The following is a 22,216-nucleotide window of genomic DNA, read 5'->3' as shown; positions in this document are numbered from 1 at the left end:
TATTCTTATTTGCAACGGATTTATTTTTAAAGCAATTGCAAAAGCTTTGTGATCTTTTCGCATTTGTAGCTGCCCCTAGATCTCAGGTTTGGGACCTGAAATCTCAGGTTCTGGGATGCTGAGGTCCAGGGCCGAGGGCCTTCTGGCGGTTCCCTCATTGCGAGAAGCAAAGCTACTGGGAACCAGGCAGAGGGCCTTCTCGGTAGTGGCGCCCGCCCTGTGGAACGGCCTTCCAGCAGATGTCAAAGCGATAAACAACTACCTGACATTCAGAACATATCTTAAGGCAGCCCTGTTCAGGGAAGTTTTTAACGTGTGATATTTTACTGTATTTTTGGTTTTTACGGAAGCCGCCCAGAGTGGCTGGGGAGGCCCAGCCAGATGGGCGGGGTATAAATAATAAATTATTATTATTATTATTATTATTAAACCTGACTATCTGGGCCCAATCCGGCTGAGCAAAAGAGGAAGCATGTCTGCTTGCATTTAACCGCTTCCTTTTGTCAAAGGCTCCATTATTAACTATCCCTTTTTCAGAGCTGGACACACACACACACACACACACACACACACACACACACACCAATATTTGGCATTCTTTTCATCCAGTGGCTCTGTGGAAGAAAGCAACGGGGTTTGTGTTTGTGAGAAAGACTATTTACCACCAGCAATATCATGTTAACAAGGTCTTGGGGCCGATCCAGCTGGCTTAAGTGATTGCATAGTGCATTTTCCATGCATGTTTACTCAAAAGTCAACTCCACCGAGTTCAGCAAGTCCTATGGGAGCAGGCCACTCATTGGTCACTAATTGAGCCAAAATTGCGGTTTTACTCCTGATGTGTAAAGCCATAAAGGTTAGAGATGGAGGCATGGTTCTGAATGGGTGTGGCCAAAGACAGGGGCAATTCTAAATGGGTGTGGCCAAAAACAGGGGAAGTTCTAATGGGTGTGGCCAAAGACACGGGCAGTTCTAAATGGGTGTGGCCAAAGTCAAAGGAGGGGTTCTGAACAAGCATGGTCAAAGTCTGAGAGATGGTTCTGAATTTAGTTTATTTTTTATTTATTAAATTTCTACACTGCCCTCCATCCGAAAATCAGTGGGCGGTTTACAATATGAAAACGCAAAAATATATAAGTCATAATAACAAATGAAAAGAATACAGTTTAAAAGGCTAGAGATTGTTCGCCAAAGGCTTGGGAGAAGAGGAATGTTTTTTCCTGGCACCTAAGTAATGAAGGCATCAGGCGCGCCTTCCTCAGAAGAGCATTTCACAAGTGGGGAGCCATTGCAGAAAAGGCCCTGCTGTTGCCCTCCAGGCCTCTTACGGAGAAGGCACACGAAGAAGGACCTCAGAAGATATGAGGGTCTGGGTTGGTTTCATATGGGGAGAGGCAGTGTTTCAATAGCTGAGCTTTTTTTAGGGAATCCCCAAAGTTGTTGAGCTTTTCTTACAAAAAGCGCCACTTTCCAGAAATTCCCAACGGACGTCAATTCTGCCTTTGAAATCTCATATGCCTGCCCTAGTATTGGGGTCCTGATCCTCATAAGAGGTCAAAACCAGCACTTTGAATTGGGCCCAGAAACTAATTGACAACCAGTGCAGTCGGACCAGGATCGGTGCAATATGCTCAAACCATCTAGCCCTGGTGAGCAACTGAATTCTGCACCCGCTGAAGTTTCCGAACTTTCCTCAGGGGCAGCGCCGCGTAAAACATGTTACAGTAATCTAGCCTAGAGATGACCAGAACATAGACAACAGAATGGGTCTGGCCCAAGACAGAGGAGTGGTTCTGCATGAGATGGAGGGGTAAGGTCTCGTGTATTCTGGTGGCCTTCCTTCACCTGCCTGCCCCTTCCCATCTCGTTACGCAAACGAGATCAAGCCGGTGATTTTCCACGATGATTCCCGCCACTCTGGAATTCCCTTCTGAGGGAGGGCCTCCCAGATTGATCCTTCCCAGCGCCGCCCCATCCGCCAAGCTCCTACTTATATCAAAAGCCTTTTGTCTGCCTGTCTTGTGTGTTTTTTGTTTTAAAGGAGAATAGAAAATCTTTCACGGGTATCTGTGGCTTTGTGGCTTGGCGGGAGATCACTCGAGAACCTTCCACTGTGGCGGCGAATTCCTTGAGCTCCGAGGGCGTTTCGGGATTAGATGTTTTAGCAGTTCCAGGCTTTTTGTATATAATTGCAGCATATATGTTTGGCTGTGGGATTTTGCCCAGAGAGAAGCTTTGGCTGCGATGCTGGAGTGTACAACGCACGTAGAAAAGTGATATATCAACACTGAGAAAAGGGTCCAAGACCAACATTCCTTATGTGTGTTTGTTTCGCTGCTTAACATTGCTGAAGGTTAAGGATGATTCTCCCAGTTTTTAAGCAGTGCAGGCCGTGGTTGTTCTGGAAATGTAGCCCTTGAATCTTTGGCAACATGCTCACCACAGGGAAATCCTGGGAACTCTAGTTTGTTAAGGGTGCTGGGAATTGTAGCTCAATGAGGGGTCAACCACAGCTACCTGGATTCTTTGGAGAAGCCATATGCTTTAAATGCAAGTTGTGCGGACATGGCGTTCGTTATCCTGAGCAGTTCTGTAGTACGTATATATTTCTATCCTTTGTTTTGAATCACACACAGGCCACAACACACTCTCCTTTTGCAGACTGGTTTAGGTGTATTGTTGACGTCACAGAGCCTTGCCAATAGGTCCTCATCATAGCTGTAACACAAACGTGGCGCAGAAGGAATCTGCTTTTCAACGAGAAATCTGGTTGAATTTTCGTAGGGAACAATGGCGAGCCACAAGCCTGAGGGTCTCTCCTTTGCACGAGTCCTTCAGAGGCAACTTGCTGCTGTCTCTGAACTGTGGCTAGAATCATTGAGCTGTTGCTCATTCCAAAAACCAAACCCTTGCCAGAGATTTCCTTGAAACTTCCTGTATTTGCCCTAGAGGTTGCTAATTTTGCAGAGGCAAACATGGCCCTGCTAGATTGATGTCTGCGCTGAAAAACTTATCCACTGGTTTGTGCAGCCTGATTGCTGCTACTTCAGGAACTGATGGATTAGCACTCTAAATATGCCTAGAGGAACTAACCAATATAACAGCTCAGGACTGAGTCCTGGCACAGTTTCTGGGGCCAAATCCTGAAGTCATTCATCCCTGCACCGTAGATATAGTGACGGTGAAGACAGAGAAATGATATAAGGGATGATTTGCTTGCCTGATGCACAGTTTGGAGAATCAGAAACGAGCTATGGGCCTCCAAATGAGCAGTATTTTTCAAATTCATTTATGGAATTACTTCTGGCATTATCCGCAAACCACCTTTCCACCGCCCAGTAGTCGCTGAGCAGTTTGTCACGGTTTGCAAGCGGCGTGCTGCCTCTTCCAGCACAACTGTTGGCAATAATAGAAAAAAAGAGTTCAGTTCCAGGTTGCAGGAGGGGAGGGGAGGGAAAAGATGGGTAATGTTTTCCAGGTATAAAAAAAACCACCCTGGTGGAGAGCCAAGGTGTGTGTGTTTGGCTGACACGTTGAAAGCAGTTGCGACGCAGTGGAAGAATTGCTTGCCTCCCTTTTTCGCAGCCTCCCTGGGTGTCTGTCGCCTGAAGGGATGAGCGAGCCTTTGGAGAGACCTGCCCAGGTGCAGCAGGGTGATTTAGGGAGCACAGGCAGAAAAGCCCAATGGGTGTCTGTATGTTGGACAGGGAGGAAAGAATCAAGGAGAAGATGAAAACAGCGTCTCCAACGCAATTGGTTACAGTGATACCTCAGGCATAACTGTAACCAATTATACAGTTATACCTCAGTTATACCTGAGGCAAGGGACACGGGTGGCGCTGTGGGTTAAACCACAGAGCCTAGGACTTGCTGATTGGAAGGTCGGCGGTTCGAATCCCCACGATGGAGTGAGCTCCCGTTGCTCGGTCCCTGCTCCTGCCAACCTAGCAGTTCGAAAGCACATCAAAGTGCAAGTAGATAAATAGGTACCACTCTGGCGGGAAGGTAAACGGTGTTTCCGTGCGCTGCTCTGGTTCGCCAGAAGCGGCTTAGTCATGCTGGCCACATGACCTGGAAGCTGTACACCGGCTCCCTCGGCCAGTAAAGCGAGATGAGCGCCGCAACCCCAGAATCGGTCATGACTGGACCTAATGGTCAGCGGTCCCTGTACCTCAAGCTGAAGTTGCTTCAGGTAGAGCATTTTCGGGTTGCGCTCTGCGGCGACCTGGAAGTAACGGAAACTGTTTTGTGTCCTCAGGTTGCTTCAGGTTATTTCTGTCTGTGCATCAACAAGCAGTGCCAGAAATGAGTTCCCGGACAAGATTTGTTATGTGTGTGTTGTTGGTTATTATGAATATATGAAGAGGTTTCTGCACCACAGCCTTAGGATCAAGTTCTTTGACTGCAAGGTCTGGGGAGGAAAAACTTGTATGACATTGAAGAGATTTGTTCCCCAAAAGCAGAAATTTAAAAGGGCCAACTCTCTTCTAGCTTGCAAAATATTATTATTATTAATAATAATAATGGGGAAATTTTTAAAATTTGTCGAATGCTCTCTCCAGGGAGGTTCGGCTGGCGCCTTCTTTATACACCTTTAGGCATCAGGTAAAAACTGTTCCTCTTTAACTAGGCTTTTGGCTGATTGACATTCAATGCCCTTTTAAAACATGTTTTTATTGTGCGTTTCATGTTTTTATATTGTGATTTTGTGTTGCAACCACCCTGAGACCTGCAGGTATTGGGTGGTATATAGATATTATTATTATTATTATTATTATTATTATTATTATTATTATTATTAAATAATCATAAATGGCCTGGTCGCTTGTAGCCATTGCTGAGTCACCACTGGTGAGTAGGCAAGTCTAAAGCCCTGGAGTGTGTTTGACATTTCCATGCACGTGAAATGACAGAACTCTTACAGCTGCACCCCAGCCAAAGGGAAGGGATGGTTTTGACCCAATTTTGTGTGTGTGTGTGTTTACATGGGAGAAACCATTACTCATTCCATTGGCCATGGGTCTCTCTGTGTGTGCTTGCCAGGTGCTCTGTAACAAAGAATATTCCTTTCCCTTCTCCATCCTCTCTGAAGTTTGCTGCTGCTGCAGTATTAGGTTGTTTAACCCTCAATTCGCACCCGTGCCCTACCGCTGTTTGCATTCGCGCAGTCTGGTCCCCACAGGGAAGGAGGCTTTGGCTGGTCCTCAAGCCTTCCTTTAGAACGCAGCAGCAGCAGCGATGAAGAGCGCTTGAAATTCTCCCTTTCCCTCGACGGAGAGCGAAAGAACAGCCCTCATTGCTTCATCGGTTAACAATGAACAGATGGACAATCACGGCTGGACGGGGATCCTCCCATCTGCAGGAATTGTTGAGCGGTGGAAAAGAGAATCCCACTCAGAACGTTTCTTGGCCCCGCCGTGAGAACGTAAGAAGAAGCCCTGCTGGATCAAGGCCAATGGCCCGTATAGCCTAGCCTCCTGCTCTCACAGGAGCCGAATGCCCTTAAGAAACCTAGGAACACAGATAGACTGCCTCTGGCCCTGGAGGTTCCATTAGAACATAAAACGAGCTTGCTGGATCAAGGCCAATGGCCTACATAGACCGGCATCCTGTTCTCACAGAGGCCACCCGGATGCCCGGAAAACCCACAACTAGGAAATCCCATCACAAGAGCCCTTTCCCCACTGTGGCTTTCAACAACTGCAATTCAGCAGCATTTGTTGTTGTTGGGTCGCTTAGTCGTGTCCGCCTCTTGGTGACTCCCTGGACCAGAGCACGCCAGGCACTCCTGTCTTCCACTGCCTCCCGCAGTTTGGTCAAACTCATGCTGGTAGATTCGAGAACACTGTCCCAATATCTCGTCCTCCATCGTCCCCTTGTCCTTGTGCCCTCCATCTTTCCCAACATCAGGCTCTTTTCCAGGGAGTCTTCTCTTCTCATGAGGTGGCCAAAGTCTTGGAGCCTCAGCTTCAGGATCTGTCCTTCCAGTGAGCACTCAGGGCTGATTTCCTTCAGAATGGAGAGGTTTGATCTTCTTGCAGTCCATGGGACTCTCTAGAGTCTCCTCCAGCACCAGAATTCAAAAGCATCAATTCTTCGGTGATCAGCCTGCTTTATGGTCCAGCTCTCACTTCCATACATCACTACTGGAAAACCAGAGCTTTAACTATACGGACCTTTGTCGGCAAGGTGATGTCTCTCCAACTGTGAAGGCAGAGAATATCCATCAAGACTAGTAGCCATCAATAGCCCTCTCTTCCTCCGCAAATTGGTCTAATCCTCTTTTAAAGCCGAATAGGTGTGCAACTATTGCTGTCTGCTGTGGAAGGGAGTTCCAAAGTTCCATGCTGCACGAAATACATTTTTTTAAAATCCACAAATTCTAGTGTTACGAGAGAGGAAGAAAACACATTTCTCAGACCCTCCAAGTGTCCCTATTTTCCAGGGACATCCCTGATTTAGAAAAGGTTCATGATTTGATCCCAGAATGCCCCGCTTTTCCTTAGGATTTCCCTATTTCCATTGGATAAATATTGGAGGGTACGGCATTATCCAACCCCCTAGCCATCTGAAGACAATCCTGTTCCATGTTTTTAAAGGCAGCCCCCACATCTGAAAAGGCTAGAATGGCATGGGTTGGGACACCTCTGCAACTCTCAAGGTTTCTTCAAGATTTAAAATATATATATATTCTTTTTTGCAAGAGAGAGAGAGACTGAATGACGGTATTAATTCCTTCTCCCACAGGCTGGTGGGCTCCGGAAACCACCAGCCTTCCAAGGGTTAAGACCCCAACCTTTTATTTTAGGCCCTAATCCTGCGCGCAAACCCTTTTAAATCCCTTTCCTGTGTCAGCCTGAAGCTAGCACGGAAAAGAAAGGAGATCTCTTTTCTCAGGAGCTAAAAAAACGAAGCACAGCGAACCGATTGTGACTCTCTTCTAGACGTCCTTCCCAAAACCAGATTTTTACCCCGGCACCTTAATCTTTCATCAAGTTTTTATTATTATTATTATTTAAGAAAAGACATTGATCCAACTGCACACCTTTTGCGCGAAAGCAACGTGCCTTAAATAAATATGTGTGCTTGAATAAGCACCACCTGTTGGATTTCTGCCTGCTCAGCAGCTGTTAAAGGAATGGAGCCTTATGTCTGCTATTTCCCACCTCCTTCAGTGAGCACACAGTGGTAAGCTGGGCAGAAAACATGACTCAGCCCCCTCCCCCGAAATGCTGAGTCAGATCCAAAAACAGAAGCCCCGCCCCTTGACCCACAGGGCTCCGCCTCTCGCCTGATGTACCTCCAGGAAGGCAATAGACATTTCCACAGACCTCATTCCAGCATTCAAGGCGGGAAGGAATCCAAGCTGGTAGCAGTCAATGGCTCCTGTGGAAGTGAGTTCCACAGTTCAGCTATGCACTGTGTAAAGGACTTCCTTTTATCTAGGACCCATGTACCTACAGGACCACCTCTCCTGGTCTGCCCCACGGAGGACCTTAAGGTCCGCAAACAACAACACTTTGGAGGTCCCGAGCCTCAAGGAGGTTAGATTGATCTCAACTAGGGCCAGGGCCTTTTCAGCGCTGGCCCCGCCGTGGTGGAACGCTCTGTCAGAAGAGACTAGGTCCCTGCAGGACCTGACATCTTTCCGCAGGTCCTGCAAGACGGAGCTGTTCCGCCTGGCCTTTGGGTTGGACTTGGTCTGACGCCTGTGTTTCCCTCCCCTTATGGTCTTGATTTATCAGCTACTTTAAAATGAGCCTGCATTTTAAATTGCATTTTATCCTGTATTTTAAATTGTCCCCCACCCCTCTTTCCCCGCATTATGTTTTTACGGTGAATTTTATTGGTGTTAGCCGCCCTGAGCCCAGCTCTGGCCGGGGAGGAAAGCGTATTAATAAAATTTATTATTATTATTATTATTATTATTATTATTATTATTATTATTATTGTGTGAATCTTCCACGATCAGCTGCCTTGGATGCCCACGAATCCTAGTGTTAAGAGAGAGGAAGAAAACTTCTCTCTTTTTCCACTTTCCATGCATAATTTCCAAAACTTCCACCCTGCTGCTTCTCGCTCGCCTTTCCTCCACATTAAGAAGCCCCAAGCACTTGACGGATTGGCTTGCCCTTTCCTGAACCTTTTCCCAAACTCCCCCACTTCCATTTTGAGGCAAGGCTCTTTTTTCCTCCCAAAAGGGACCTCAAATTCCAGGGAATCGCCGTGCCCTGGCAGGATCGCAGTGGCGCAAGTATGAGAAAGGCATTTGCCAAGGGCTGCGATCCGCGTGGGGAGGAGACGTCGCTTGCCAAGACCTCTGGCCTAGCTGGCAAGTCCCTTCAGAGAAAGGCCGTGTCCTCCTGGCCCTTCCTCCTCCTCCTCCTCCGAACGTTGACGCCGGTCTTCTGGGGTCCCTCGGTAGCCGTCACACCAAAGCGTGACCAACGGAGGCGAGCTCTGTCAGCCGGCCTGGACGCCTCTCCCACCCAAAAACTCCTCCTCATTCCCTGCGTAGGTCGGCAAAGCTTGGCTCCCCAAGGACGACAGGATGAGCTGGAATGTTCCAGCCGAGCGAGGAGCACGGATCGGAGCCTCTCCGAAGGCTCTCCATTCCAAATTTTGCTTTTTAAGACTTCTTGTGGCGTAATTCCTCCCAGCACATCAGCCGCTCGTTCTGGCAGAGATCTCAAGCTCTGGAGCAGGTGCCTTGTGGAGGGGTGTTTCCTGCACCTGGAGGAAGAGGGGGTCTTCAACATCCCATAATACACCAAGCTGGAGACCGAGCCACCCAGGCTGCACCAGATTCACAGGCCCTCTCCCCATCGCCAGCAGGACGCGTCTGTCAGAGGGTCGGACTAGGCAGACCTGGGTTCGAATCCTCACCCGGCCGCAAAGTTTACTGTGTGTGACCTTGGAGTGGGGCGGCCAGTCGCTGCCTGTCTGCCGAACCTGCCTCACAGGGTTGTTGTGGGGGCTAAGTGAGGAAGGGGAGAACCACACATGCCACCTTGGAGGTGGGGTGCAAATGCAATTGACCCAGCGTTCAACCTCCAGGCTTCCGGCTGCCCCCATTCACCTAGAGCAGCCTTGCCAGCAGAATAAAGATAAAGGTAAAGGGACCCCTGACAATTAGGTCCAGTCGTGGCCGACTCTGGGGTTGCGGCGCTCATCTCGCTTTATTGGCCGAGGAAGCCGGCGTACAGCTTCTGGGTCATGTGGCCAGCATGACTAAGCCGCTTCTGGCGAACCAGAGCAGCACACAGAAACGCCGTTTACCTTTCCGCCAGAGCGGTACCTATTTATCTACTTGCACTTTGACGTGCTTTTGAACTGCTAGGTTGGCAGGAGCAGGGACCGAGCAGTGGGAGCTCACCCCGTGGCGGGGATTCGAACCACTGCCCTTCTGATTGGCAAGACCTAGGCCTGTGGTTTAACCCACAGCGCCACCCGCATCCCTGCCAGCAGAATAGGAGACCCTTAATCTCATGGGTCACGGATTCAAGTCCCACACTGCGCAAAACATTCATGCATTGCAGGGAGGTGAGCTAAATGGCACTTGTGGTCTTCTCCAACTCTCCAGCACTACGCTTCTGTCCCCATGCAACCGTTTTCGGCTCCCGTGAGCCAAGGAAAGGGTGGCTTGAGGGGTCAGTGGGGGGTGCCCAGGAAATGCCCCCCACCCAGTTGAAAACAAGTTTGACAAATGTGGCATGGGGAGAGGGCAGGACCTTTCAGCGGTAGAGAACCTGGTTTGCATGCAGAAGGTATCTTTCTTCAGAAACATGAGGACTGGAACCTTACTTTATTTTTAGATAGAGGGCCATTGTTCAGTGCTGGGACATCCGCACTGCATCCAGGAGGTGCCGTTTTATCGCTTTGATTGATTGCTGGAAACTGCAGGAGGGGAGAGTTGGTCTTGGGTTTGAATCCTGCTTGCAGATTTCCCACCTGGTTGGCCACGGTGAGAACACAATGCTGGACCCCTTTGGCCTGATCCTGCAAGCTCTTCTTAGGTTCTTAAGCTCGGTTAAGGGCGATCAGGGCTTTGAGTTGCAAGACGTCAGGATCCTTGGTGGTCTTTGCAGCACCTTGCCCTCCCCCCCCCCCATGGTGAGCGGAATAAATTATGCCCAAATGAGTTTAATTTGCATAGATTATTCAGGCCATTGCATCTGAGTTATGTCTGTTTCGGGGGCATGGTATGCAGATGGTCTTTGTGCTCAAAACTCAAACCTCCTGCTCCCGGGTTTTCCCCAAATACTGCACAAGGAAAATCCAGATTTTGCAGCTTGCATATATTAAGCTAAATGGCACACATTTGCATTGTGTTTTTTTCTAGCTACAGCTGAATGGCTCCATATCCCAGCTGATTCCTTCTGTTTTCATGCCCTTTTGAGCCTGCTTTTGCAACCATGTGGATTAGAAGCTTGATCTTCATGGGGAAAGCTGTTCATCTGTGGAACTGCCTGCCTCAGGACGTGGTGGGCTCTCCTTTGCTGGGGATGCTTAAATAGTGCAGTGGAGGAGAACTGCCCTACTCCACTATGGGCCAAATTTGACATCACAATGCTTGGCAGGTAACGTGGAGCTTTGAAGTCCCAACAACCAGCTGGTGGTCGGGACTTCAAAGCCCGATTGATATCCTGATCAAGGGGAACTTCAGAAGCTGAGGTTTTGTCAGCCATAATAATAATCATCATCATCATCATCATCATCATAATTTATTATTTATACCCCGCCCATCTGGCTGAGTTTCCCCAGCCACTCTGGGCGGCTCACAATCAAGTGTTAAAAACAATACAGCATTAAATATTAAAAACTTCCCTAAACAGGGCTGCCTTCAGATGTCTTCTAAAAGTCTGGTAGTTGTTGTTCTCTTTGACATCTACTGGGAGGGCGTTCCACAGGATGGGCGCCACTACCGAGAAGGCCCTCTGTCTGGTTTCCTGTAACCTCACTTCTCGCAATGAGGGAACCGCCAGAAGGCCCTCAGCGCTGGACCTCAGTGTCTGGGCTGAACGATGGGGGTGGAGATGCTCCTTCAGGTATACAGGACTGAGGCCGTTTAGGGCTTTAAAGGTCAGCACCAACACTTTGAATTGTGCTCGGAAACGTACTGGGAGCCAATGCAGATCTCTCAAGACCGGTGCTATGTGGTCTCGGTGGCCGCTCCCAGTCCCCAGTCTAGCTGCCACATTCTGGATTAGTTGTAGTTTCCGGGTCACCTTCAAAGGTAGCCCCACATAGAGCGCATTGCAGTAGTCCAAGCGGGAGATAACTAGAGCATACACCACTCTAGCAAGGCAGTCCGCGGACAGGGAGGGTCTCATCCTGCGTACCAGGTGGAGCTGATAGACAGCCGCCCTGGACACAGAGTTAACCTGCGTCTCCATGGACAGCTGTGAGTCCAAAATGACTCCCAGGCTGCACACCTGGTTCTTCAGGGGCACAGTTACCCCATTCAGGACCAGGGAGTCCTCCACACCTGCCCGCCCCCTGTCCCCCCAAAACAATCAGCTGATTGTCAGTAGTTTCTAGACTGCTGATTATCAGCTGGTTGTTGCTGCTGCTTTCAGACGCCCTTTTTACCTGTACACACCTGGCATCATAGGCGCTTTCAGGTGATTGGCAGGGTGGGCTTGGCCTGGCAAAATGAGGAGCCCTGATGCACAAGCCAGAGATCCCCTGAAAGAGATGTTAGATCCCTGTCGCCACCAGAATCCCTCATGGGCTTGATTGGATGACCTCAGTGGTGCCCCTTCTAAACTAAAAAAATAAAAATAAATTTGATGATTCTTGTTGTTGTTTAGTCGTTTAGTCGTGTCCGACTCTTCGTGACCCCCTGGACCAGAGGACGCCAGGCACTCCTGTCTTCCACTGCCTCCCACAGTTGGGTCAAACACATGCTGGTAGCTTCAAGAACACTGTCCCACCATCTCATCCTCTATCGTCCCCTTCTTGTGCCCTCCATCTTTCCCAACATCAGGGTCTTTTCCAGGGATTCTTCTCTTCTCATGAGGTGGCCAAAGTCTTTGAGCCTCAGCTTCAGGATCTGTCCTTCCAGTGTCCTTCAGAATGGAGAGGTTTGATCTTCTTGCAGTCCATGGGACTCTCAAGAGTCTCCTCCAGCACCAGAATTCAAAAGCATCCATTCTTTGGCGATCAGCCTTCTTTATGGTCCAGCTCTCACTTCCATACATCACTACTGGGAAAACCATAGCTTTAACTATACGGACCTTTGTCGGCAAGGTGATGTCTCTGCTTTTTAAGATGCTGTCTAGGTTTGTCATTGCTTTTCTCCCAAGAAGCAGGCGTCTTTGAATTTCGTGGCTGCTATGATTCTATACAGGTTAAAATTGGGAACATAAAGGGCACCCAGGTGGCAACTAGGGTGCGTGTCTATATAAGAGAGGGCAGAAGTTTAGGCGTCTTTGTGGTGTGCTTTTCGAAGGAACAGTCCTTCTATCCCCAGGGACTAGTCTCTTGATCGCTCTGAAGCGCGACCTCTGCACTCGCAAGCTGCTTGCCAAATCGCAGAAGGGCGGGGTGGGGTGTCGAATTGGCCCGCTCCGTCAGAGAGGGAATGGTGTGGTGTGTTTAACCTTGGCTTTCAAGTTCCCCTCGGCTCGCTGCTCTTTTATTTCCCAAGGAACGAGAGCGCTCCGTTCTTTTCCAAACACCCCGGCCAAACAGCTAAACGATTTCTGCTCCTTCTGGTGAAGTAATACGAGGGGAATGTTACTGTAACTGTCCAGGCCAAGAGGAGGAAGAACTTACGCTGGTTCAGCCTTTTTGTTTTCTTTCCCCTTTCTGCAAAGCTGAAGTTCAGGAGTTTAGCTTAGTTTAAATATATACGGTGAGGTGGGGGGGGGGAGTATTTGATTCCTCTGACCAAGAAACGACCAGTCCATAATTTTAATGGTAGGTTTTATTGTAGCTGTGACTTTTGTCTTCTGGGTTTCTGGGGGTCTTCCTGTTGTTATTCTGTCTCTCACAGCTACAATTTAGTAGGGGATCAAATACTTTCCCCCCTCACTGTGTATACACACACACAAACACACAAGCAAAAGCCTTCAGAGGATGATAAGTCTCTGGGGATTCTAGCCTGATACAGTTGCCCTCCCTTGTCCCACGTTTATTCCTCCAGTGAAGAACAGCAGGCACTCTGCACGTCCTCAAGAGCGCCATTATTTTTGGTTGCTACTCCCCCCCCAAAAAAGAGATCTGAAATATACTCGGAGTCGAAAGTGGATTTCATCCTCTTTATTCAGCTCATAGTGGTTGAGGAGAAATGTCTGCTTTATATACATTATTTACACAATGGGCCCCACGTGATTGGCTAATTCCGGGATTCTTCTGTAGGCCAATCAGGTTGTGAATTCACTTCCACCTGGAGCTGGATTGGGTAGCTCTTGTGGACCAATCAGACTGCTGCATAATGGGTCCTATTGTTCTACGACCAATCAGACTGCTGCATTTTGGATCCTATTCAACTCAGTACATAACAAGGTCTTTTTGCTTCAAAATCACCCGTGCCAGGATGCAACCTTCCACCCTGATCCAAATTAGGGTGCATGGGTGTCCTCTTTTATGGGAGCAGACCTCCTTGACGGGGAACATTTTTCCAGCCATATTGGGCAATCTCCCAAGGGCCATGTGGCAGTGGTGGGCGGTGCCAGAGGCGGAAGTGGGCGTGGCGACGAATGTGAAAGAAAGTTCCTTTTAAGCAGGAAAACAAAATGTCCTGATTTCTGTTTCCCTGTGGGACTTTCACACGCTCTGCTCCTCTGGGTGTTCACCCTCTCATGTCAACGTTTCCCTTTTTTTTAAGGGAAATCCCCTTATTCCGAATAGGATTCCTTGCAAGAAAAGGGAAAAATTAAAAACTATGCACCCTCTCCAATTTGCTCCAGAGGGTTAGGGGAACCCCAAGAGCAGATTTAAGGGGAGAGGAAAAGCCTGTTGTACAGAGAAATCCTTGTGATGATGGGACACATTGCTCAATGCCACTCTGGATACAGCGCATTATTTTGTCGTTATACTGTAAATAGTCATCCTTTTTTTATATTATTTTAGCAGTTGGCTAAATATTTGTTCTATTTATTTATTTATTTTAAACGCTCTGCTAGGTTGTAAGAAAGCAACAACCTCGAGGGGTTTGTGAAAAAGATACAACAATAAAATTACCAGGGGGAGGGGAAGCAATAATTCAAGACTTTAAAAACAGTTAAAGTAGCATTATACTTTTTTGAAAGACTTTAAAAACAGTTTAAATAACTGCATACTTAAAACAAACAAAAAAAATTCCTTCCAGTAGCACCTTAAAGACCAACTAAGTCAGTTCTTGGTATGAGCTTGGTATCTGTAACTGCATACTTAAAAACTTGCTTCAAATTTCCAAACAGCTTGAGTAGGCTTGCCTAAACAAAAAACGTTTTTTAGCAGGCACCGGGAAAAATACAGTGTGTTATGAAGTATGTGTCTGAACTCAAATGCGTGTCCAGTGCTCACAAGTATTCATGCACAAGAGTTTTAGGATGTGGGATTTGCTGAGAGCGCTGACTAAGTTCCTTGTCACAGCTTGAAGACAGCTAACTAACCATTAGGATTTTTGTACTAATTTTAGCCAATGCGTTCTAATGGAGAGGGGGGCCTTGAGACGAGCAATTCCTCTAATTCCAATAATTCTGTTGTCTCTTCCCAGAGTTCCCTGCCCGTTTCTTATTTTGTTTATTCTGCTCCATGAAAAGTTGAAGGAATATAATAGCAGTCAGCAAAAACTGGTTGTCCTCGTTTGCTTTTTCTCTTTGCCTGTGGAGCAGCCTTTCCTTAACAGGAGGTGTTGATTAGATTTTACTGGTAACTAGATTACGAGCGCTGATCTTTATACAAGGTATTAGCAGCTCAGGACTCTTCAGGGCACCTTTGAGATAAGACTGGTACCGGGGTCAAGGAAGTTCAAAATGGGGAATCTCCTGCGATATTAAGTTGTTGTTGTTTAGGCACTCCTGTCTTCCACTGCCTCCCACAGTTTGGTCAAACTCATGCTGGTAGCTTTGAGAACACTGTCCCACCATCTCATCCTCTGTCGTCCCCTTCTCCTTGTGCCCTCCATCTTTCCCAGCATCAGGGTCTTTCCCAGGGAGTCTTCACTTCTCATGAGGTGGCCAAAGTATTGGAGCCTCAGCTTCAGGATCTGTCCTTCCAGTGAGCACTCAGGGCTGATTTCCTTCAGAATGGAGAGGTTTGATCTTCTTGCAGTCCATGGGACTCTCAAGAGTCTCCTCCAGCACCAGAATTCAAAAGCATCCATTCTTCGGCGATCAGCCTTCTTGATGGTCCAGCTCTCACTTCCATACATCACTACTGGGAAAACCAGAGCTTTAACTATACGGACCTTTGTTGGCAACGTGATGTCTCTGCTTTAACTATACGGACCTTATAGTTTAACTATAACTATACGGACCTAATTTAATATCGCAGGACTCTATCTCCTGCGATATTAAGTTAGGCCGACCTTTTTACTCACGTCACGATCTGCAGTAGTAAACCACAGAAAAAGTTGTGATTAACACACACACCCATTCACAAGCAAAGGCGCCTGCCTGATGTCAACAGGCAGGGAGTTCCAAAGTTACACGAAAAAATCAAGTTCTTCCATATGCAGAACATGGTACCTGTAGCAGCACCAGTTCTGCCAGTCAACATGGCACCTTGCAGAAAAACTGGTCCCAAATTGTTAATGGCTCTATATACTAATAACAGCACCTTGAATTCGGCTAACAGATTGAGGTTGAATCATGACAAGACAGAAGTACTCTTTTTGGGGGACAGGAAGCTGGCTGTGTGGAGGACTCCCTGGTCCTGAATGGGGTAACTGTGCCCCTGAAAGACAGGGTGCGCAGCCTGGAAGTCATTTTGGACTCACAGCTGTCCACGGAGGCGCAGGTCAATTCTGTGTCCAGGGCAGCTGTTTATCAGCTCCATCTGCATGCTCTAGTTATCTCTCGCTTGGACTACTGCAATGCGCTCTATGTGGGGCTACCTTTGAAGGTAGGTTTTTTTGGTCATCTTGTGAGTCTAGCTTCTGAGATATTCTGTGTCCAGGGCGGCTGTTTACCAGCTCCATCTGGTATGCAGGCTGAGACCCTTCCTGCCCGCGGACTGCCTCGCCAGAGTGGTGCATGCTCTAGTTATCTCCCGCTTAGACTACTGCAATGCGCTCTGCGTGGGGCTACCTTTGAAGGTGACCCGGAAACTACAACCAATCCAGAATGCGGCAGCCAGACTGGTGACAGGGAGCGGCTGCCGAGACCATATAACACCGGTCTTGAAAGACCTACACTGGCTCCCAGTAAGTTTCCAAGCACAATTCAAAGTGTTGGTGCTGACCTTTAAAGCCCTAAATGGCCTTTGTCCAGTGAAGGAGCGTCTCCACCCCCATCGTTTTGCCCAGACACTGAGGTCCAGCTCCGAGGGCCTTCTGGCGGTTCCCTCGCTGAAAGAAGCCAAGTTACAGAGAACCAGGCAGAGGGCCTTCTCGGTGGTGGCGCCCTCCCTGTGGAACGCCCTCCCACCAGATGTCAAAGAGAAAAACCTTTAGAAGACATCTGAAGGCAGCCCTGTTTAGAGATTAGAGAAGCTTTTAATGTTGAATAGGTTATTTTATTTTAGTGTTCTGTTGGAAGCCGCCCAGCCAGATGGGTGGGGTATAAATAAATTATTATTATTATTATTATTATTATTATTATTATTATTATTATTATATTAGATATTATATTTGATTTGATTTTTGTGGGGTGGGGAGGGCAGAGGGAAGCATTACATGATATGACCAGACCTTTCCATTTCAGTCGAGGTCTTGTCATCTCCTGAGGCCAAGATCCTGCATTTGCCTTCCAAAATATTCTTGCACAGGGAGTGAATGAGGACCAGTTGTTCTTCAGAAACAATGTTCCTTCAGGGTTTCCCCACACTTCCAAAAAAATACAAAATATTCCCCAACACCAGCGATCTTGGCAGCTTCGAGGGTTGCTTTTAATTGCTCCTTTTTCAAAGAGAGTTTTTGGACAGCTGGCCATGTCCAAACCTGATCTGTGATTCGTCTCACGGTTTTGGATGTGAAAACATCTGCCTTCATCTGTTCCTTTGGCTGGGCATTTTAATTCCGCTGGGATGTCTGCCTGTCCTAACCGCTGCATGCCAAATCTTGTCCTCGAGTGCTGAGAAACAGAGAGAAATATATCTCCTCTCTTTCTCCCTTCCTCTGGATATCAACTCACCCTTTTTAAAACACCTTTCTGTAAACTGAGGCAGCAAGTGCAGAATCAATGTCAAGCTCCTAGTCCTCATTGTTTAGGGTTGCCATATTGTTCAGCTTATACATATATATATATATATATATATATATATATATATATATATATATACAGAGAGAGAGCATGTGCACTTTTTGGAGCTATTTTTTAGGAGAGCCCTAAAATCTCCTATTAATCCCTGTTTCCTCCTCCTCCTCTATTCTAAGCTAGTCTTCCCCAAATTTCTAGCTGCAGACAAAGCCTCTTGAAAATTCTTCTGCATTTCCATAGAATCACGAAATTTTAGGGTTGGAAGCGATTCCAAAAGTCATTTCGTCCAACCCCCTCAGATGTAGGACTCGCCGTGCAAATTTCTCCCCACAAACACATTTTTGCAAGCCGTTCCCCCGATATAATGTGTTTTGTGTTTTATTTTTACTCTTATATTAATCTATACAGTGGTACCTCGGGTTACATATGCTTCAGGTTACATATGCTTCAGGTTACATACGCTTCAGGTTACAGTCTCCGCTAGCCCAGAAATAGTGCTTCAGGTTAAGAACTTTGCTTCAGGATGAGAACAGAAATTGTGCTCCGGCGGCGCGGCAGCAGCAGGAGGCCCCATTAGCTAAAGTGGTGCTTCAGGTTAAGAACAGTTTCAGGTTAAGTACAGAGCTCCGGAACGAATTAAGTACTTAACCCGAGGTACCACTGTATGTGCACTTCCCACTAATATATCCACACACCCCCCAAAAAACCCACCACGATCTGGTTCTCAACATTTTAGGAAGTGCAAATTTGGTGGATTTGCTCTGAAACACGAGCTGAATCGAATTCCATCGCCTGCTCCTGCTCCTCCTAGGCTCTGCCTGCAAACTGGCCGAAATGCGGCAATAATTAAAAGCCTTAGGACCGGCTAATTGTCATCCTTAGAAGGTCATTAGAAGGTCTTTCCCCCCCCCCCTTCTTGACTTCCTGGGTGAAAAGATTTCTGCTTCTTTTCTTCGTTCGCCTCGCTGCTGAGGGCAGCCTTGCTTGGAGAGGGCCGTTTGTTTGCAAACAATCCCATCTGATTTACCCATCAACCTTCACTTTCCTAGGCTCCTTGCCAAGATCCTGCCAACCTGTGGCCTGCGCCCACTCGGCCCCTGCTGAACGGATTAGCACGGGGTGGGGTGGGGACGCTGCCATGTCCTTAAGGCCCCCAGCAACACCTTTTTTTCAAGAGGGATTTTAAAAGCTACTTTCCATGGATGTAAACAACAACAAAGTCCCCAAACCCAGTCCAATTGCATTTCGCCTTAAAAACCACATCGCTTGCTGAAATGTTCGTGTGCCAGGGGTGCTTTTTCGGGGTGGGGGAGATTGTGTTTGTGAAAGGCAGAAAGCACGTCCCTGGGCCAATGCTAAAATTAAGGCGCAAGTGCAATGAAGTTGATTAAAACAGTGTGGCATTTGGGCGTGTTGTGTTTTTCAGTTTTCGGATTCCAAAAAAGGTGGGGCATTCATTGCCTTGAGCCAATACCAACTCGATCTGATTTTAGATTGCAGATGGTGGAGAATTCAAAAGAAATTGTAGGTTAAATTGATATAATTTTGTTTTGCTTTGTAAGTAAAATGTGTGTAAAGTTGCATGTTGTTTAGTCGTTTAGTCGTGTCCGACTCTTCGTGACCCCCTGGACCAGAGCACGCCAGGCCCTCCTGTCTTCCACTGCCTCCCGCAGTTTGGTCAAACTCATACTGGTAGCTTCAAGAACACTGTCCCACCATCTCGTCCTCTGTCGTCCCCTTCTCCTTGCGCCCTCCATCTTTCCCAACATCAGGGTCTTTTCCAGGGAGTCTTCTCTTCTCATGAGGGGGCCAAAGTCTTGGAGCCTCAGCTTCAGGATCTGTCCTTCCAGTGAGCACTCAGGGCTGATTTCCCTAAGAATGGAGAGGTTGGATCTTCTTGCAGTCCATGGGACTCTCAAGAGTCTCCTCCAGCACCAGAATTCAAAAGCATCCATTCTTCGGCGATCAGCCTTCTTTATGGTCCAGCTCTCACTTCCATACATCACTACTGGGAAAAACCATAGCTTTAACTGTACGGACTTTTGTTGGCAAGGTGATGTCTCTGCTTTTTAAGATGCTGTCTAGGTTTGTCATCGCTTTTCTCCCAAGAAGCAGGTTGTCACCATCTGCAGTGAGTAAAGCTGCATAGAAACCATTAAAAATGATTGCCAAGTACTTGCAGATATGATGATGATTAAGATTAAGATTCAGCATTACCTGACGTTTTCAGAGGGTAAAATTAAAAAAAAATGGTTTTCCAAAAACAGTTTATGTATCTGGATAACTCAGTTGATTAGACTAGACTAGAGGATTATCAAGGCCTCTTCCAACCCTACAATTCTTTGATTCATCAAACATATTCTTACCAAGCTAAGTGTTGCACGGTCACATAGTAGCAAATTTGAATCTCCCACAGCTCAAAATGTATTTTTAAGACTGAAGAAATGTGCAAAAATTAAGTTCCACACCTGTAGTGATAGCTGTGTTAGCAACATGGGTTTTAAACAGAGGAGAGAAGAGAGAGGGAGAGAGAGAGGGAGAGAAAGAAAGGAAGAAAGGAAGAAAGGAAGAAAGGAAGAAAGGAAGAAAGGAAGAAAGGAAGAAAGGAAGAAAGGAAGAAAGGAAGAAAGAAAGAAAGAAAGAAAGAAAGAAAGAAAGAAAGAAAGAAAGAAAGAGAGTGTTTGGTGGGTGCTTACTCAGGTGCATCAACTTTCCAGGTGTGTTTTGATAAAACAGCATGGCTTTGTTAAGTTGCTGGTCCTCATTGCAAATTTGCCTTTCCACGGTGAGACATACGTTAGCAACCTGTGGGTTTTAAAAGGAGAAGAGAGAGCGAGTTTGGCATCTGGGCTGAGCGTTCTCTTGGGTGCAGTGACCTTTTCAGACATGTTTTGATTCCACAAAGTGGTGACCTTTCCTTACACAACTCCCAGCCAAGGATTCCTTTTTTTTTTAATGTAGCCGATGTAACTGATTTAGAAAGATAAGTGGGAAATGTGAGCGGGTATATTTGGACGGTCCACTCCATATGGTGCCAACACAACAAAGATTTGGAAGGTCCCCAGCAGGATAAAAATACCCACCACTGGATTAAGGAAAGTTTGACTAAACAAAGGGAGTGGGGCCCAGACCCCGCAGGGCTGTTGCTCTTTGAGGATCCATGACAACCTTGCGCCCGGCCAGAGGAGGTATCCGGTTTCTCCTCTTTATCCTGTGATAACCGCAGTAGCGGGACTGGTCCATGTGACGTCGAGACATTTTGGTTCAGGTGGGTGATGCTCAGAGGAGGATGGAAAGGTGAGAGCGGAGCTCTTGGGAGGCGTTTTTTCAGTGTCAGCTTGCGATAAATAATGATATTTTTTTGTAAACGAGTTGATATAATGAAATGAAGAGGTGACTGGATGGTTGGCGCCAAGCTTATGTCGGAAGGTTGTACCTGAGGACTTGAAACCTAGGACCAAATTCAACTAATGGGTCCTGCTGGAGGTTGTAAGGACATCAGCGCAGTGGGGCTTTCCCCCCTCTCGCCTCCCCCTTGCACCGCCCCCATTCCCCCAAAATGGCTCGGGGTGCCAGGAGAACCCCGACAATGGCACCTTGGGGTGGAGAGCGGAGAGGGTTCTCTCAGGCCAGCAGAAACTTGCCTGAACTTTTTAAAAACATAAAAATAAAGCTGGGAGACTCTGCTTCCTTGAAGCTTTTGAAACAGAGCTCAGTCGGTCATCTGTCAAGAGTTCTTTAGGGCTGATTTTTGCATTTCAGGGGTTTGGACTTCCAATGACAGTGGAACCTTGGTTCTCAAACGCCTTGGTATTCAAACAACTTGGAACCCAAACACTGCAAACCCGGAAATAAGTGTTCCGGTTTGTGAACTTTTTTTGGAAGTTGAATGTGCTCCGTTTTGAGTGTTACGCTTCTGATTTGAGTGCCAAAATTCCAATTTGAGTGCCACACTTCCGATTTGAGTGTTACGCTGAGGTCTGTCTGTTTTTGCTATTTATTTTACATTTTTGTGGCTCTTTTTTTGTTTTTGTGACTGTGTAGAACCCAGTCCATTGATTTGTTTTGTGACTGCAGTACATTGTTTATTGCTTTCATTTTATGGATCAACGGTCTTGTTAGATAGTAAAAGTCATGTTAAATTGCTGTTTTAGGGATTGTTTTTAAAAGTCTGGAACGGATTAATCCATTTTGCATTACTTTCTATGGGAAAGCATGCCTTGGTTTTGGAATGCTTTGGTTTTGGAACGGACTTCTGGAACAGATTAAGTTTGAGAACTAAAGTACCAGTGTATACCATTCTATGGTTCTCTGTGTTATAAGAAAAACCTGCTCCTTTGTCCCTTATGGGGTACCCAAGAGCCCGTACAGAGTCCTTATGTAGGTTTTCTATCGGTAGGAGAAAATAACAGAGGCCAGCCAGAGAATATTGAGAAGCAAAGCAGCTAGTGAGCATGATATTTATTAAACGGTTGTAACAGAGTCCCCTACTCCGCCTACACAAGGAGGGAAGAGAGGAACCCGGAACATTGGTGTGCGAGCTCTTATTCAGTGGTACCTCGGGTTACATACGTTTCAGGTTACATACGCTTCAGGTTATAGACTCCGCTAACCCAGAAATATTACCTCAGGTTGAGAACTTTGCTTCAGGATGAGAACAGAAATCGTGCTCCGGCAGCCCAGCGGCAGCGGGAGGCCCCATTAGCTAAAGTGGTGCTTCAGGTTAAGAACAGTTCCAGGTTAAGAACAGCCCTACAGAACGAATTAAGTTCTTAAGCCGAGGTACCACTGTATACGGCTTTTGAAATTTCCTCCCCTATAGCTCAAGACCACCCCCCAAAATATCATACATACATCACAGAAAG

General features: G+C 47.1%; 1 protein-coding gene across 2 annotated transcripts in view; it reads left to right on the top strand.

Moving 5' to 3' along the window:
• The window catches only part of ADAMTSL4 (ADAMTS like 4), an 81,060-nt gene that overhangs the window by 3,568 nt on the left and 55,276 nt on the right, over window positions 1–22,216 (top strand). The window lies entirely within an intron of this gene.

This window comes from Podarcis melisellensis, assembly GCF_964234715.1.
Source record: "Podarcis melisellensis genome assembly, chromosome: 16".
NCBI lineage: Eukaryota > Metazoa > Chordata > Lepidosauria > Squamata > Lacertidae > Podarcis > Podarcis melisellensis.
The sequence above is the reverse complement of the archived record's forward strand: the minus strand, read 5'-3'. Positions and strand labels throughout refer to the sequence as shown.